Genomic DNA, 5,529 nt, shown 5'->3' on the forward strand with positions numbered 1-5,529 from the left:
AGCCTGAGTAGAGGTCTAAACTGTCAGAAAAGTGTTGGCATGCAGGCCCTTAAAAACATGGAAACAACACACTGTCATGATAAATGACAAGCTCTGTTATAGGGGAGAATATCTGGAGTCAACCAAACAGACAATCCTGGTGGGCTGTGTGGTTCAGCATGACCAAAACGGTTGTCTACACGTCACACAGAGTCATTCAACACAGTCTGTGACAGGATGAGTCATGCAGCAAGAATACCCACTACCTGACTGACTTCTCTCCTCTCTCTCACACATTCCTGCCTGGCAGCTCTGAAAGACTCTGACGCGGGTCTACACAGCCTGTCCATTTGGATCACACAGCGGCCAGTCTGCTGGTCACAGTTTGTCTTTCGCTATCTGCTTTGACTCTCTCTCTCTCCCCCTCCCCTCTGGTCAGACAATACTGAGCTGAATGTAATGATGCAAGGACATAACACACACACTTGCAGATTCAAACATACACAGACAAGCTCAAAAGCAAGAAAATGGAGAGGAGCAAGAAAGAGGCTCAGAGAGATGCATACTAGATCTGAACAAAGTGTTGCAGGATGTAAGTAAGCCTGTGCTTGGACAAGAGGAGAATGCAAAACAGGCTTTACACCAAACCCTGAAAGCGCAGGTTACTGAATCATCTCCTACAGGGAGAGCTGAACAGGGATGCTCGCAGCCAAATCAGACGCTCCTCTGAGAAGCAAAATGTGTTTGAGCTCAGTAAAAAAAATACCTACTCTAAAAACTGCAATTCACAGAAATCAGGCATAGCACAAACAAATGAAATGCACAAATGATCAAGAGAGTAAAGCCAAAACATTGAAACCACCACATCTCCTACAGTTGGAACATAATGGAGAACAGCAAAATCTGATTTGATCAACAGGCAGAAAGAGAAATAGACGTGTGAGATTTGCCTGCAGCCAACATCCCAGAGGGAGAGAAAAGAGATTTAGAAACATCCTTCAACCTGTCAGCTCACAGTGAGTAAGTGTCAGAGTGGAAGAGGGAGGAATAGATGCCGGTTGTTAAAGGATAAGGAAACAGCCTCAATTGACTGCTACCACTGCAATTTGTCTCATCAATTTCTTGATTTCATCATCATGCATTAGTTGCAACAGTGGAATTATCAAAAGAATACTTCTGGCTTAATTTTAGGCCTTTTTAACTTCTAGTGATGCACTATGAAAATGAGGTTGCTTAGGGGATAATCCCATAAAATGGCATAAACAGGATGAGTCTGCCAGGTAAGTAGGCTACCAAAGATGGATGGCATTGAAGCATAGCTTAGAAGCAGACAATATCTGTAATTGGATTTACAATAGTGAGAATAAATATATATCAAAAATGGGTAGTCATGATTTAATTCTTAAACAGTATTCACACTCAGCCCGTTCTCATCCCGGGCATCAAATACAGATGCTTTGACAAAGCTTTGAAGATTGGTAAAAAGCGTTGGTAAAAAGTTTTAAGTTGCATAACGTTACATACATGAGTTATGTCACATAATGTACTTATTTCAACCTAAACCATGATCTTTACCTGAACTTAACTATCAAAATCAGGATCTTTTCCTAAACCTAACTAAGTACTTTTGGTACCTTTTCAAAACGTTAACCACACCTTAAAAAGGCATTTCATACGGACACTGAAGAGCACTTTGTCAAAGCCTTGGTATTTGATGCCCTGGAATGAGAACATGTTGTCAAATTAAATGGTCAATGCAGAATGGCTCTATGGATCTTCAGTCCACCACTTCAGACTGAAATATCAACTATTGGATGGATTGCCATGACATTTTGTGCAGATATTTATGGTCCCCAGAGGATGAAGCCTTCTTACTTTTCTAGGACTTTTTAAGGTTTATAAAAAGTACTCAATAAATAAATTAATATACCAATAAATGCAACCAAAACACGTTCATCCAAAATCTCACAGAGCAATATTTGATTTTTTTTCCACAGTGTCCCTCTTAAAGCCACAGCACTTTATGGCCTATATAATTACACATATATTTATTCTGTTTACTTTGTATTGTTATTGCAATTTTTATTTCATTATATATATTTCATTATTTAATAGTGTTTTTTAATGCTTGTAATGTCTTTCTTATCCTAAATTCCCATCTGTATTAACTTATTACTACCCCTAGAAGGTATATCTCTTTGTTCATGCTCCCACAAATCAGCTTATTGTATATTCTGTCAACAGCGGCATTCTTTGCAGAAGATTATATGAAACAGGTGTTGTGTAGCAACAGTTTCATTTAAATCAAACACAGCAGCAGCTGATTTCACTGATCAACACACCTTCAAGCAGAGAGAAAGAAGTAATCAGTGAAATCTCCACCTGCGGGGACTGATTTGGAATGAAAAATGTCTGAGTTTCAGTGGTACATGCTTCAAATCTGCATATGTTTAGTCCTAGCAAGAGATCTTTTGATTTCCCAATAAAATGTTACATAAATCAATCCTGTTTGAACTTGGATTTTGGAATTTACTACCAAAATGTGAAAGCAGCAATATTCTTGCTGGTTAAAAAACAACACTTGCCTAAGAAATCCAAGATCTGGATCGTCGCCAAAATTTAATCAACTGTTCTTGGATCCGAAGCATAAACACATTTCCTCTCTTCAGAAAGAAGTGAAGACACAGGAAGGTTGTATGAATACACTTTTTGATGAAAGTATCAATGCAACAAAAAATATAAGAGAACAAGATAGGGTTCATCTTTCATTTACTCTTCCTCAGAGCTGTATGTTACATAGATGTAAGATTAAGGTGAGTGAAGGCAGGCGAGAGAATGGAGTGGATTACTTTACAGATGCTGATGAACACACTGTCATTCTTTCACCAACAACTCACAAAATCAATAGAGATGTGTGTAAGTGTGTCTTTGTGCTTTTGCACTTCTATCTCTGCGAGGACCAGCATAAGTTTTAAAGAGCAACTTTTACTTACTTTTGGAAAGTAAGTTTAAATCATTCCTGTTTGCAGGCACACAAGGATGACTGGGAAGATGGAATCTAAAAGAGCCTTCACTATAAACTCTTATCTGCTGCTTTCACATCCCTTGTGACTTCTTTTGTGTTGGAAACAGGCACGTGCACACATAGACATCAGAAGGGGCTCAAGCACCTGCCCTTTTTCTTCCTGAACAGAAAGCACCCTTTTTTCTGGGGTGCTTTTTTAAATAAATGAATATACATATTCCTGTTTGCGCACAGCTTTCCTGTCAAAGAAATATATTTATTGAATAAAAAATTTAAATATCAGGTCAGAAGATGAGACTTTGTCAAGTTCCGATGCCCTCTCTCTCTTTCTCTTGCTCGCTCCCTGCAGCAGCAGTACACAGCCAGACAGGCAGCAGCCCCTCCCAGTTGTGTTTTTCTTGGCTTGTGTTGAGGTGAGTGCTGATGAACAAAAGACTAAGCTACCAGTGCCACCAGTTTACCTAATTAGCCAAAAGGCAAATATATGTCTTGCTAATATGCATGATTCATGAGCTAGACTACTAGCTAATGTAATAAGTTAGCTGAAGTTTTGCTAAAGCAATATATCATGGCCATACAGTCTACTGTACTTACAGAATTTTACATCTATCATAAATCATTGAATAAAGGTGTGCTTTCCAACAGTAATCAGTGGTGCCCGGTCCCAGAAACACTAATTTTCAGTAGTCCTAACAGTTAAAAAAGCTTTTCATTGGACACTAAATGAATGCATTCCCCCCAGTGCAGGATGATTCATGTATTCAATAATACATACAAAACATTTTTTGTCATTGATGGGCCAGATCCTGCCATATGACTTACAGGCCTAGTGCAAGGCATCAAATAAAAACATATAGTCCTAAACATCGATTTTGATTTCATGGGAATGGGATATTTTATGATTGTATGTTTCTTTAAAAATACACTGAGCAGACAACATATCTTGTCTTTATTTGTGTATTTGGTATTGAAGTAGTTTAAAAGTAACTAAAAGTAATCAGGTTACATTACTTTTATTTTCTGGTACTTGGATTACATTACTGATTAAATTTTTTAACAAGTAATTAGTAATTGTTCAGGATTACATTTTTAAAGTAACCCTCCCAACCCTGAGTAAGAGCTATTAGCACGTACAGCATCAATGGGGTAAATACCTCGGGTAAGTAGTAAGAGTTAACAAATAGTTCAATCAATACATGAGAATTGTAAGGAGATGGAAGACGGTGAAGAGTTTTCATAAGGTTCTTGAAGTTAGAGAGGTACACCCCTCCTCATGTGGTAGTTTGTTTCACCATCGTGATGTTACAGATGAGAACTGCCAGGACTGAGATTGCTTTGTGCTAGGTATGGCAGAGCCAGGTGGCGTTCGTTGGAGGAGTGAAGTGGCCCAGAAGGAACATAAAAGTATAAGAATATTTATCAGTATAAGTATTTTTACATATTTTGAACCAAAAGCCACATAGGTTGGATTATTTGTTGATCACTGGCTACAATTTCATGTTGCTAATAAAGGTTTTACTTCTGTTATTCAGTCACCTTCTTTAAAGTAAAGATGACTCATTCACTTTTACATAGTTTGTTGGCAAAAATGCACACAATTGACCCTCAAGCCAAAAATGTAGGGAGGTTTACAGTAAAAGGAAACTGAATTACAAAAATTAATGGTTTACTGTCATTGTGCTATGATTGATTAATCTGTTCCTTTTGGAAAGAAAACGTAGTAATGTTTTGTTAGAATGATTTGATTTTGAGTCAGGTTTGCTGTGTTTTGATAGAGTTTGCGTATGTAGACAACATTATTTTGCATTTTAAAATGTAGAGTTTGTTTTTAAAGAACAAAATGTGGTTTTGAGCAGAAAAGTTACTATTTGGCTAATTGTGTGAGGTAGGTGTGTTGCTGTGTTAAGAGTTTTGATAAATTATCTTGAGTTTAGGTAAATGCTTGTTAGTAATTGAAAAAAGCTGTAAGAGTCTTTTCCCCTGAAATGTTATGTTTAAATATGCAGATAAGCATGTTTTGGTTCATTTTGAAGAAATCTACAGGAGGGTAGCCTAGTATGCTTAAAACAAACACCATGTATTTTGAAAGTGTTCTTGAATAGAGTGAAAGAAGACATGGAAGCAATACAGACCAAAATCTCAAAATTGAACAGTAACTTTATATTTCTGATTGTAGGCTCCTCATCATAATAACTCCATTCTATGAGTTTATTGCATGCTGATATATCTGTACATGATACAACAGCCCTCCCTCAAATGAAAGTGGCCATTAGTTATTTTATTGTGTGTGTGTGTGTGTGTGTGTGTGTGTGTGTGTGTGTAATTATAATAGGAATAATAATAATGTATTTGATCAATACATTAATGTATTCAGGCAATTATAATAATGTATTTGATCAATACATTAATGTATTCAGGCAATTCAGTGTTCTGTTTGTGGTGTATAACATGTGCATTTGATGCATAACAGTTTAACATAGCACTGTAGCAGCTGGATAGAGGATTAGTGACCTTTAAGGGGAGAG

Source organism: Micropterus dolomieu, linkage group LG17 (genome assembly GCF_021292245.1).
Source record: "Micropterus dolomieu isolate WLL.071019.BEF.003 ecotype Adirondacks linkage group LG17, ASM2129224v1, whole genome shotgun sequence".
Classification (NCBI taxonomy): Eukaryota; Metazoa; Chordata; class Actinopteri; order Centrarchiformes; family Centrarchidae; genus Micropterus; species Micropterus dolomieu.